The 13,579-nt window shown below is 40.2% G+C and overlaps 1 protein-coding gene across 11 annotated transcripts in view; it reads left to right on the forward strand.

The window, feature by feature from the left end:
- The window catches only part of Atxn1 (ataxin 1), a 411,842-nt gene that overhangs the window by 208,699 nt on the left and 189,564 nt on the right, over window positions 1-13,579 (forward strand). The gene's annotated exons all lie outside the window — the stretch shown is intronic.

Here is a 13,579-nt window from a genome sequence, read left to right on the forward strand (position 1 = left end):
CTTAACACCACAAGTGAGGGGGGAAAATCCACACCTGAGCTCATGTAACAACAGGTTGTAGTCAAAAAGCAGGTGCGCTAAAAATATTGTATAAAGCCACCTCCAGGCAATGTGTATAAAACATACATGAAACTTAAACAAATTTTGTGTTTAGAATTGGATCCCATCCCTGAGATATCTCATTACATATATGCAAATATTCCAAACTCTGAGAAAAAAAATGTCTGAAATCTGAAACACTTGTGGTCCCAAGCAGACATTCAACTTGCCTTTGATTTTAGCTCTTTAGCTCTTGCTAAACATTTCAGTGTCCCTAACCCCTATTAGGATATCTTACCATTATTATGATATCTGACCATTGTCTCCACACCCTTCCATCCTGCTTCTTCCCTATTCCTATATCAATCCCTGGCAACAATAGTGATGACAGATTATTTAAATTAATGTCCAATATTAAAGATATTTAACTGAGGATGGAAATCATAAAAACATCAGTTGTTCCTGATTAGTTTGAGGAGCAGTGACATATAGGAATATGGGTAATTTCTGCAGCCAGTCCCATGGGCTTAAATTCTGGCTTGGCCATTGACCAGCTGTGCTGCTCTTGAGTTACTCACTTACCTTCAGTGTCCTTCAGTTTCTTCCCCTCTGAAGAAGATGCTAATAGCTGCTCACTTTGCAGGCTTGTGAGGATGAATGAGTTTAAACTGCTAAAGCTCTGAGAACAATTTCACACAAGTTTTGCCTTCAACTCTATCGATTGCTGACTCCACTATCCTAAGGAGAGTAGTTATATATTTTTCTTGTTCTCATTGTACTCATCTGTGAAAAGGAAATGAGACCATTTAACAGAGAAGTAAGGGAGAACTCCAGAAGAGAGGAACTAAGCAAAATAATAGATGTAAATCACTTTCCAGTCCTACGCAGAATTTTATTTTTTGTTTTACTCTTACTAATTAAAGTCCATACTTAGCTCAGATTTTCTTAGCTGGTACTTAATGTCATTTTCAGTTCCAGAATCTCTTCTAGGGTGCCACATTACATTCAGTCTCTAGTCTTCTTAGAATCCTCTAGAATGTGGTCATGTCTCGCACATGTTTTTGGTGACCTTGACAATGTTGGAAAGCATGGAAGCAGTTGTCTTATGAAATGGCCTCCAAAATTTTTCTTTCTCTCCTTGTCTTTCTTAATTGCTTGCTTACAGTGTGTGTTGTACAGTGTGTGTGTGTGTGTGTGTGTGTGTGTGTGTGTGTGTGGTGGTGGTGGTGGTGGTACTGAGGCTTGAATTCAATGTCTGATACTCTTGTTTGCCCTTTTTATGAAAGGCTGTTGCTCTACCACTTGAATCACATATTCCTTTCCAGTTGTTGTTGTTGTTGTTGTCTTATTGGAGATATTCTTTCAGACTTTCTGCCTAGGCTGGCTTTGAACTATGATCCTCAGGTCTTAGCCTCCTGAGTAGCTAGCATTGCATATGTGAGCTACCAGCTCCTGGCTAATATTGTTCTTATAATACGAAAAACACAAACTGGGGACAGTCTATAAGATGTCTTCTCCATCCTCTCAGATTGGTAATGTATTATTTCTATCGCATCATACCTAGGCATGCTACCAATGCAACTTCTCAACATTGCTTGTTGCTGAGCCCATCACACGGCTTGGGGAGTGCTGGTCAGATGGTTCAGATTTAAAACTACTCTTTTCATACCCACTCCCTCCATACAGGCCCCTTTCCCATCGGGCACTATTGTTGGGGAAAAAAATCACTATTCCCAGATCACTCTCTGCCTTCTGGAAGCTGGAGAATCTTCATAAATTATTTGGAACTCTTCTGCATAGGATGTTTGCCTATTCATCCTCATCTTAAATTTGTATGTGTGTCAGGATGAACTCATGGACATTTATTTTATACTTTGAGTTCTAGTTTAGTGCTGTTATTGAGTTGATTTCATTGTTCTAGTTCAGGCCATATATCCTCAGTGCCCTGGGATGTTTATTTGGCATTCTCTTACCTTCTAGCACTACAAGATGCTCCATGCGTATCTTGGAAACTCCATACCTTACTCCTACTGGAATATGCTTCTTTTATTGAGGAATGCTGTTTGAAACCTGGGATGAACAGAAACTTGATACTCACCAGATCTTACTTCTATCCTTTAGCTTTTCGGCAGTACTAAGGATTGAATGTAGGGCCTACATTCCTAGGTCCTTTTGCTTTTAGTTTGTTTTCCATATAGGGTCTCTTGCTTTTGCCCAGAGCTGGCCTTGAACCAGGATCCTCCCTCTATCTCCTGAGTATCTGAGATTACTGGTACATGCCACCATACCCAGCCATCTCTCCCTTTTGTGGAAGCTTGGTAAGGGCCATTAAATAAGCCCTGTGGAGTCCTCTTAATACGGGGTCCTCCTCAGTTGCTCAGTTGATCCTACGGGTTGAGTTCAGCTCACCCAGCAGACTGGACAGATTTCAGCTCTGCCAGTTAGTCATGAATTTCATTGAGTTTAATCCAGGTCACACTTGGTACTGTGTTTCCAGCTGTGGGAGCATGTCCTTCCCTATACAAGTCAACCCTACCCTCTAGAATCAGATGAGAGGACATTAATATAGAAAGTCTGTAGGAATTTGGACTATAGAAAAGCAAATGTAACCCAAGAGCATCACTAAGAAGGCTTCTTATGAAAGACTGGCCCTCTGCAAAGTGTATTCCAGATGAGGAGTCTAGAAGGAAAGATGTGCACCCATCTTGTTGCTATCTGTAGATAAGAAGAGACTTGAAATAACAAGGGGCTTTAATTCCTAGGTTTACTTTAGATGTAGAATGGGATTGGCTGTTCTGATGGAATGAGGACAATGGATTTCAGACAATGTCAGCTGACACCAATTCTCGTGAGCCAATTGTTCAGTGTTTAGAAATTTGCAGGTAAGTTTGCTAACTCGAAATTGGCCATAAGGGGAGTGTTTGCACTATAGAATTTTACAAATGGTACTAATCAGTAATGACCATGACTACACATTTCCCTCTTATGTTATTAGTCATATTTCCCTCACTCTAAGAACATGCCTGAGATCATCAACTTATAAAGAGAAAAGATTTATTTTAGCTCATGGTTTTGGAAATTCTAGCCCCTAGTTGATTGGCCTCATTGCTTTAGGCTAAATAAGGGAACATATCATGACAGGAGTGCATGGTGGAACAAAGTCAGTCACCTCCTGGCTGTGAAACAAAGAGAGCAAGGAGGAGACCCAGGTACCACAATCCCCTTGGAGGTATGACCACAGTGACCTAAAGACCTCCCATCAGGCTCCACCTCTTAAAGGTTCTACCACCTCCCAATAGCTCCACCCTGAGACCAGGCCTTTAATATGTAAACATTTAAATCCAAACTATATCAAACTATATCAACTGTATCGAGAAATATGATATATACCATTCCCTTGAATATTTTTTTTCTCTCAGAAATCTTTCCATACAGTTTTCTCCCATGCTTTGAACTCTCTGACAAAAACGATCCAATATATGCACAATAGAGATGTGTGCCCCCTAAGTCAACACTGCATTTTACAGCATGTTTATTAAAACGCTAATAGCCATAGCACACTACGGGTAACTTACATATTTGAGAGACCCTCATGACCATGCTAGACAACTGAATTGGAAATTTGTAATCTGAAATTACCAGATGATTACTCAGTCTACCATCTAGTTTAGGCACCATGGAAAAAAACATGTTGTCATGAGAGGGGAGTTCTCAGGATTGTATGTAGGTGGCCATAGGACTTTCCTCCTCTCTTGTGGGGGCTGGCTTACAGGCTCTCCTTTCTATTCATACCAAGAATATTGGAAGGGCTGATATTCTCCTTCCAGTGAGAAACTGTGAACCAGCATCCTTCTGCTTGTAATAAGTAATATGGCCTCGCATCAGTTGATTTTACAAATGTGATACCTGGTAGTATGCTTATGCAAATAAGGATGGTGAGATCATCTCTAGTGCATTGTGGATGGTATTGTTAGGCGGAATTAAACTGAGAAGCTTATATTTCAACTGAGTCCACCTAAAGCAGTTATACACATACCTGATCAAGGAGAGTTGCAAAGAGGATGAGATTGTTTTCATCCATAATTGGGGATTGTGAGTTTTCAATGTAATCCTGACAGATAGGTTTGCCTTGCCTCCATATGGTGGTTTCTTTTCTCTTTGTTTAGTCATTTTTGTGTCTGTCCATCAGGCACGAGGACTTTTCCTAACATTTATTCCTATCCTTGACCTTGTCCTTGATTGACTGGCAAGTTAACGCTCTGTGGTTGTAAGGCTTAGAAATGAGCCGTGTAGGCCTTTGGGACACATAGCAAATCTCATGTGCCAACTTCACTCTGAATTAGAGAAGTCCTCATCTTTTTGTATTGTCCAAAGGATTTCTTACAGTGGGACCTCTTGATTTTTCAGCTAGTTTTCTGCAATGTTTAGGCAATCCTCGCAATTCCTCACCTGTCTCCCAGGACCCATCCTTCTCAAGAATGACTGATTCAATCTCTCTTAGATAGGTTGGTCCAAACAGATTTCCTGAAATCTTCCTTCTAGGGCAAAGTTGTAACCAAAGTCGTCGTCGTCGTCCTCCCCCTCCCCCTCCCCCTCCCCCTACCCCTCCTCCTCCTCCTCCCTTTTCCATCTTGTGATCAGATACACATAAAATTACTGTTCTTCACCACATGCTATTGAGTGCCATGAAATACATTCACATTGTATTGTAGCTGTTATCACAATCACACAACTCTTGGCTTTTCTCTATCTTCCTAAACTAAAACTCCAAACCCACTAGAGGGTAGCTCCCTGTTCCCTTGACTCTTGGCAACCATCATTCCACCTTCTAGTTCTATGAATTTGACTATTCTTATGTATTTCGGGAAAATGAAATCATACAGTGTTTATCCTTTTGTGCTTGGCTTATTCACTCAGCAGAATATCCTCAAGGTTCACTCCATTGTATCATGTGTTGTAATTTCCTTATTCTTCAAGGCCGATTAATAATTCACTGCATATTTATGTCACATTTCATTTATTCATTTATCTGTTGACAGACCCTTGGTTAGTCCCTCCTTTTGGTTAGTGTAAGCAATGCTGTTGTGAATGTGTTATACAAATGTCCCAGGTTCCTGCTTTCAGTTCTTTTTAGTATATAACCAGCAATGAAATCACTAAGCCATTCTGTAAGTTTTTCAAAACTATCATGGGAGTTTTTCCATAGCAGCTTCACATTTTTTTATTCTGACCAACAGTATAAACTAGTTCTGATTTCTCCATATCCTCACCAATGATGTTTGTTGGACTTTTATTTGGGTGAGGTGTTTGCTTGTTTGTATGAAACTATCCTAATGGGTATGAAATGGTGTCCATGGCACTTTTGGTTGTTACTTCTCCAGTCATTAGTGATAATAAGCCTCATTTTACCTGCTTATTGGCCATGTATGTGTCTCCTCTGGAGAAATGAGGATTCAAATCCTTTGCCTATTTCTAAAATCATCTTTGTTGTTGCATGTGAGTCTTGCTGATCTCTTGAATAGTACACTACTCCAAGGGATGATTGGACTTTCAACAGGGGTTCTTAGGGACAATCTATATTTCCTTTGCATAAATATAATGCAGAGGTGAATGCACACTGACTTGTACTCTGAAAACTTACAGCTCCATTCTATGATCTGTCCTTGTCTATATATTGTAGAGGAAGTTTACTGGTGGATACTGCACAGTGAAGTCATTGAAACTTTGGGATATTATATTCTATTATTCTGTACTCTGGGGTTTGTTTTATAGTCAGTATGGAGGATCAAACTCAGGGTCCTGTGCCCACTATGCAGGCACTCTACCACTGAGTTGCATCCCCAACACCTAACCTTGTACTAAGTCAAAAACTATAATGCCTCCTGGAGAAATGAGGAAGCTAAAATTTGTCTGTCTTATCATTTCCACATATAATGATGTCTGGAAATCATCAACAGAAGTTGACAAATTCTAGTTCATGGGCCCAGCTTTACCTTTATCTGTTTCTGTGAATTACATTTCATTAACACACTACCCTGCCCATTTGTATACAACTATTTTTTTCACTACCATGGCAGAATGTATAGTTGCCTCACAAAGCCTAAAACAATTGATGTCTAGGTTATTATAGAAAGAATACCAACCCCTGTCTGTTGTAGATATTTAAAAGATACTTTTGTTTTTCTAGTCCTGGGACTTGAACTCTGGGCCTGGATTATTTCCCTGAGCTTTTGTAGCTCAAGGCTATGGGATACACTGCTCTGAAGTATTAACTGAACTGCAACTTTGTGTCTAGCCTTGTGGTCTTTAGGCCTCTGTTAATTGAGAGGGGACAAGGCTTTGGCATCCTAATCAGTCCTGCAGCCAGATGTGACCCAACATTTCCTCACACAACTGGAACCTCTTCAAGTGACAGCATCTCACTCCATCCTTTCCCTGAGGTCTCTCTTAGAGGGCAAAGTAGTCTCAGGCGTCTGCTTTCTCCTCCTCCCTCAACTCTCTCTTGGCATCAAATATATATTCCTATTCATTCCAAACTTCTGTGGGTCGCTCTGATGGTTCACTGCAGTGAGAGGAATTGTAGTAGTGGTATCAGCCCCACACTGTAGAGCTTAGGCAGCTTACTGCATTACACCCTAAAAACAGCCCCGTAATTCACTGCCCACTGCTCAGAGACAGAGAGGAAGCTTTGTTGAAGCAGACACCACCGATTTTTCAGTTCTGAGATGCTGTTGGTCTACCTATTTTGTTACACCTTTCCTTTAACCTTTTGACTATAAAGATACAATAAATCATACAGTAAACTTAGGCTACCTGCTAGAAGAATTGTTGAAGTGCAAAGACACTACCTTTGGAAAGTTTAAACATGGACTATTAAACATGGACTTTAAAAAGTTATAGATAATAACCTTTCAGATACTAAAAATTCTACACACATACACACACATGCACTCATGGGAAGGAGGGAGGGATGGAGAGAAGGAAGGAGGGAGGGAGGAAGGAAAGAAGGAAGGAAGGAAGGAAGGATCACCATAACAACAAAAAGAAAAGGGTGGGAGAGGATGGGATAGGACACCAGGAACTTTTAATACTTGAATACTGACAACTATTTAGGATATTCTTCTACATGAAATTATGGCATGTCTTTGTTTTGTGTGTGCAAGTTCTGGGGCTTGAACTTGTGTCCTGGGTGCTGTCTCTGAGATTTTGTTTTGTTTTATTCAAGTCTAGCACTCTGCCACTTGAACCACACTGTGCTTTTGGCTTTCTGGTGGTTAATTGGAAAGAAAAGCCTCAGGAAATCTTACTGCCCACCTGAATGTGTTGATGGGCCTTGATTGCTATGTATATTGTCAACCAACATACATGTATTGGGAACTTTGTAGTCCTTCGTCAGGAAAGTCTAAGTCTTTTTCCCCTTTAGAATAAAATAATTAGTATTTCTCCTTTAGATTCAGCTTTTAGTTTTAAAACCCAAAGTGATTTTAACTACCACTTGCTAAAGAACGTCTCTGCTGTAAGTTTTTAACTAAAATATTGAAAATAGAACTCTGATAAGAACCTTTTAAAAATGTTTTTCTTCAGGGGATGGAAATATGGCCTAGTGGTAGAGTGCTTGCCTCTTATACATGAAGCTCTGGGTTTGAGTCCTCAGTACCACATATATAGAAAAAAGCCAGAAGTGGCACTATGGCTTAAGTGGTAGAGTACTAGCCTTAAGAAAAAAAAAAAGAAAGAAGAAGCCAGAGACAGTGCTCAGGCCCTGAGTTCAAGCCCCAGGACTGGCAAAAAAAAAAAAAAAGAAAGAAATGAGAAAAAAATGTTTTTCTTCAGTCAATAGTAGAGTAACATTATTTTGTGGGTTATGGGTGTGTGTGTGTGTGTGTGTGTGTGTGTGTGTGTGTGTGCATGTGCACATGCATACATGTTGGCATGCATGATAGTTCTAGAGCTTGAACTCAGGATCTGGGTGCTGTCTCTGAGCCTTTTTACTCAAGGCTAGTGCTCTGCCACTTGAGCCAAAACTCCACTTGGGCTTTTGAGTGGTTAATTGGAGATAAGAGTCTCACAGACTTTCCAGCCCTGGCTGTCTTTGAACAGTGATCCTTGGAGCTCAGCCTCCTGAGTTGCTAGGATTATAGGTATGAGCTACTGGCTGAATATTCCTTTTTTCATATTTATATGTTTACAGTTCCTGAGAACTTCTCTCTACTAAAGTTTACTATATATATTTGTAGTCATCTACAATTTTTGGAGTTTATATTCCTCTACAAGTTTTGGAATTCAAATGATGTCCTGTGAAATGCCAGGGATTTCTCCAACTTGAGATCATTCATGGCCACAGTAAGCAAGCCCTTCCACTTACAGTCCCATGAAAACCATTATTTCCCATATATAGAGAGTATCTGCTACAGATGCCAATGACTGAGCTAGGATTTGGGACTATACAGATAAATTATATAAAACGTATGCTATCGTAGCTGGGTCACAATTCAGGGGGAGATGAGCACCCAGAAAAATGTACCATGGAATGAAAATGAAGGGTACTCCTCTTAGAGATCTGTAGATCCTGCAATAGAAAGTCCTGAGAACCAGTAAACTGACTTAAATCTCACCTCAGTTTTTTAATTGAGTTCAACTGTGCAGCTCTCAGTGGATTGGGAAACACATAGATAATATTTATTTATCCTGAGGTAATAAGTGAAGTTAAATGACATAAAATTATATAATCTGTGGTCTCCACAAAGCCCAGTGTTCATGTTCCATTATCATTCTTGCTCCATCTTTGGTTCTGGAATGTTAGCATTGCGTTTAGGTCAGAGGAGAGTGTTCAATCTGCCATGCTTTGATAACTAAAGTAAAATGCTGATGGAGATCATTTCAGATCTTCTCTCTGCTGTTGATTGCATGCTTGTGGTTCATAATCAGAATGAGGCAAAGTAATTGTTAGAATGACTTGCCAAGGATACATTTTGTGTGGCTGCAACTGTCAGCACTTTGGGTCCTCTGTTCTGCCTGAGAGCGCTTGCCTGGCATCCACTGGGCAGCTAACCCACGACTCTTCCTTAACTTTTGTTCTAGCATCATCACTTGCTACCCCCCAAAATTAAATTGCAATAGAAATGACTTCCTATTTAGTGAAAGCAAGCCCTTACATTGTGTGTGTGTGTGTGTGTGTGTGTGTGAATATTAATGTATAGAGACTTGGATATAAACACCCATGTGCATGTTATTACAAAGCTCATTTCTTGACTATCTTAGCTTTGCCACTTACTGATTACATAACCAGGACGGATTCCTTTTATTGAGCCTTGTTTTCCTTGTCTGTGTATCAGTGGGGCTAAGAGAACCTGTTTTCCAGAGCTTTTATTAGGATTAGAAATTACAAGTAAAAAAAAAATGGTCAGCAGAAATCATCCATTCTGTTAAAGGGAGTAGCTAATATTAAAGGATTTGATGCTTTCACAGGATGATCTAATACAGTGGCATGTTCAATTTCCATCACTGGACTACCTGAGAGAATGAACTCATAAAGAAAAAAAGCATCATTCTGACTCATAGTTTGGGAGGTTCCAACCCTATCCTATGATCACTCAGCACCATTTCTTTCTGAGTCTGGGGCCAAGTAGCCGATGGCAAAGCAGAACTGCTCACCTCATGATCTAAGATCAAAGGAGGAGTGGCTGAGGTTACATTATACACTCAAAGATGTGGCTCAAGTGGCAGAGTGCTAGCCTTGAGCAAGAAGAAGCCAGGGACAGTGCTCAGGCCCTGAGTCCAAGCCCCAGGACTGGCCAAAAAAAAAAAAAAATACACTCAAAGACTTCACCCTAAGCCATACCATTTGTAGATTTTTTTTTTTGTCTTGAACTCAGAGACTAATGCTTACTAGTCAGATGTTCTCCCATTTGAGCCATACCTCCAATCCTAGGCCCCCATCCTAGGCCCTCACTTTTAAAACTGGTATCCCTTCCAGGAGCACTACTCTGGAGTCTAAGTCTCCAGTACTTGAGCCTGTAAAGGCCAACTAGAGAGCCAAAGTCCACTATGACAATGGAAATGTATTATCAGCCAGTCCTGGGTAAGTCGTATTATCAGAGACATATGGATGCAGATGTTAACATCTGAACCATGTCTGCTGGAGAGGATGTGTGATGAATCATCTTGTGTATACCTTTAAGAGATACAAAGGGCCCTTTGAAGGCAAATGTAAGCATGCGTATAATTTAACTTTGAATGCCTAAAGGGGAACCACACGATATACCACTCAGCCTGAACATCTGCCACTTACTTGTGGGGAATCAGTGTCTACCAGAGAATCAGGCAATGCGAGTTTCTGAATAGCCCCAGACACATCTCACTGGCACTTAAATTGCAGTATCCAAAAAGATGTTTGTAAAATGTAGCACAGTTCATAATTTAAGGTCTGTGTGGTTGTCTTTCAAGTGTTGATTTCTTTACACACAGTCAAGATAGAGCAGTAGAACATCTCCCTGGAGACCATGTCCCCCACCATAAATTGTTGTGCCTTCTAAAAATTGCATTTGCTGGAGCAGAAATAGAATATTTAGGAGACGGTGGTGGAAGAGAGAAATCCAAGGCTCCACCTTTTCCTCAGGGACTCTGGTTTTCACAAATCCAACTCTGGTCTCTACTTGGTTTCTCTGCCTTGTGTCTTTACAGGATTTCTTAGTAGGTCTCTTGTCTGGCATTTCTCTGCCACCTCAATGGGTCCTGTCTTTCTTGCTGTCCCTGCTAGTTTTCCACCTCTCACCTGCTGGTAGGACTCTGAGAAGTTGAGCTTCAGTAATAGCTAGAGGAGGAATGATCTCCACAGCCCACTGATGATTATGGATCTAGACCAACTTGCCCAGATCACTCTAAAGTGGCATCACTGTTAGAAGTGTGAACATAATTTTTTTGATGGAGGGAAAAGACATGTCATGTGACTCATATAACCCAAACCTATCATTCTCCCTGAGAAGCAGAGTAGATGTTGCACAGACATTCACACTTTTCATACCTTCTTCACATGGTGAGTCTTGACTATTCTTAGAGTCCAACTTCAGGTATTGTGACAATTTTTAGGGCTTCTCAAGACTCTGTAATATCCAGTGTGCCTCTCTATATATCATTAATTCCACCATGATTAGACTAAACACAAGGACATTTGTTTAACTTCAGACTTACATTTTCTGCCTCTGAAATAGACATCGTGATTTCTAATTTTTAAAATTGTGTCCCCTTCCAACATAGTGGATGTGATCTTATTCCCTGGTATATATGTTCGTTTGTATTCCTCCAAGTCTACACCCACTCATACCCAAACAATTTTTTTGTTGTTAAGGCTTATTATATTTATGCAATCTGCCTTTTTCCATCTTGAAGAAAATGTAGACGAGAAAGAACACACATGCTACCACAATGTGTAGTCGTTGCTCATAAATATGGATACTTTGGAAGGTTCTGTAAATTCAACAAATAAATATTTGCTGGTTTATTCTTCCAAAGCAATACTCTGGCAGTCCTTAAAAATTATGATGTAGACACATTTATTGATTATAAAAGATGTTCTAATAAATCATGAAAAAATTATCTGGCAGTAAAATAATATGACTTCTTTGATAGTGTGTTATAAATGCATTGTATACATATGTATAAATTCATTTTTGAAAGCATGTGTTTAATATACTATCGTTGGGCATAGGAGAGAGCCAGAAGACATATATATGAAAGTGTGGAAAGCAAGACATAATCTGACTCCTGTTATTGGGGATTTCTGCGTCTATATTATCTAATTGTTCTATATTAACTGGTTTTCTTCTGTTGTTACTTGTCTTTTCTAATTTGGGGATGGATTGGGGAAGAGAGACTAGGGTGCAGGTACTCACATTCAGGTGAATTACCATATTGTAGAAATCTCTCCCCATTTCTCTCTTCTATTGTTACAGATATGCAAATGTGTTGGGTCAAATAGTAATCGAGGAGTTTCTTTTTATTAAGTCTCTTCCATCTGCCAAGCAGTACAGTAAGAACTTGAGAGACACAGGCAGCAGGTATTATTATTGCCACTATGCAAATGAAGAAAGAGCTCAGAGAGTTCCCATGGCTGGAAGGGCACAGCTAGGAGGTAACAAGGCTGAGAGGCAGACTGATGTCTGAGTTTGAACTCCACTTTTCTTGGTCTTTATCATTTTTCCTGTAGTCATCTTGTCTGTTGTTAAGATGAAAGAAAAGGTTCGTGTGTGTGTGTGTGTGTGTGTGTGTGTGTGTTATAAAGGTTTTTGTTTTTGTTTTAAGATGGCATCACAGATCACAGTGTATGATCTTTGAGTGCTGGTGTTGTTTCCAGACACCTTTTCAATTAAACCAGGTCATTTTTTGGTTGTCACAACATGTTAGGAGGCCTCCTCCATCCTGGGACAGTTTGACAAGACAGTGTCAACTAAACTCATAGATTTTTCTCTGAGACTTTGAGTGGTGCCTTTCAGATTCTGAGACACAGAGTCTGGAATGCACATCCAGCCAGCGCTGGGGAACATGCCAATAAGGAACCTCTCCACATAGCCCAGTGTCCATGCCATCTTCCTCTTAGGCACAGGGTGGGAAAGCAGCAGACTTCTGCCAGCTGCAAGATTGAAGCCCAGAGACTCTGAGTGCTTGTGAAACTTGCCAGGAGGACTTCAGAAGCTCAAAGAACTTTGGTTCACAGCCCCTCCTAGTTCTGTAGGGTCTAGTCTATAGACATGTTTAAAAGTTGCATCTTGAACGAAGTTGCTTCTGTGGTGTAGATGAAAGTCTCTTGCTATCACTCCCTTATCTGCCTCTGCCTTCAGACTTCCTCTGCCCAACTCTCACACCATATCAATTCCCATTCTGGTTTGGCAGGCATTGGACACCACGGCTTGGTCATGGGATTGCTCAGTTGGCTTGATAGATGGCCTCCTGCATCTTTCCACCTCTCTACTAAGCCATATTTCCATATGAGCCTAATCATTGATTGTTGTTGGTAATGGACTTGAGGGTGTGCTATTGTTTTGAAAGGACCCAGTGTGATAAATGGGGTCTTCTGGGTACTTATTGAGACACTGTTAATCAGTCCCTTTAAGTATGCTGCACAAGACATTTCACTTATTTACTTTTGTCTGTACCAGTGTTTGAACTCAGGATCTCACACTTGCTGGGTTTGTTTGCTTAGTTAGCACTCTGCTACATGAACCACACCTCCAGTCCAGCTTTTTGCTGGGTAATTGGAAATGGAATCTCTTGTATTGTTATGCTTGAGTTGGCTTTGAACTAAGATCTGATGCTGTCAGTGTTCTGAGTAGCTAGGATGATAGGCATGAGCCACAGCACCTCTTAGGGCAGGACCTTCAAAAAGACCCTCTTAAAAATTATTTCGCATATACCACAATATGTGCTCCTTATCATAAGAATCATCCATCTCATGACAAATGATCCATGGTTATGTTATTTTTATATTGATTATTTAAAGCTTTATGTTTAAATTCATGTATTTAAATTCATCCATTGTTAAGCA

Source organism: Perognathus longimembris, chromosome 6, assembly GCF_023159225.1.
Source record: "Perognathus longimembris pacificus isolate PPM17 chromosome 6, ASM2315922v1, whole genome shotgun sequence".
In the NCBI taxonomy this organism is placed as follows: Eukaryota; Metazoa; Chordata; class Mammalia; order Rodentia; family Heteromyidae; genus Perognathus; species Perognathus longimembris.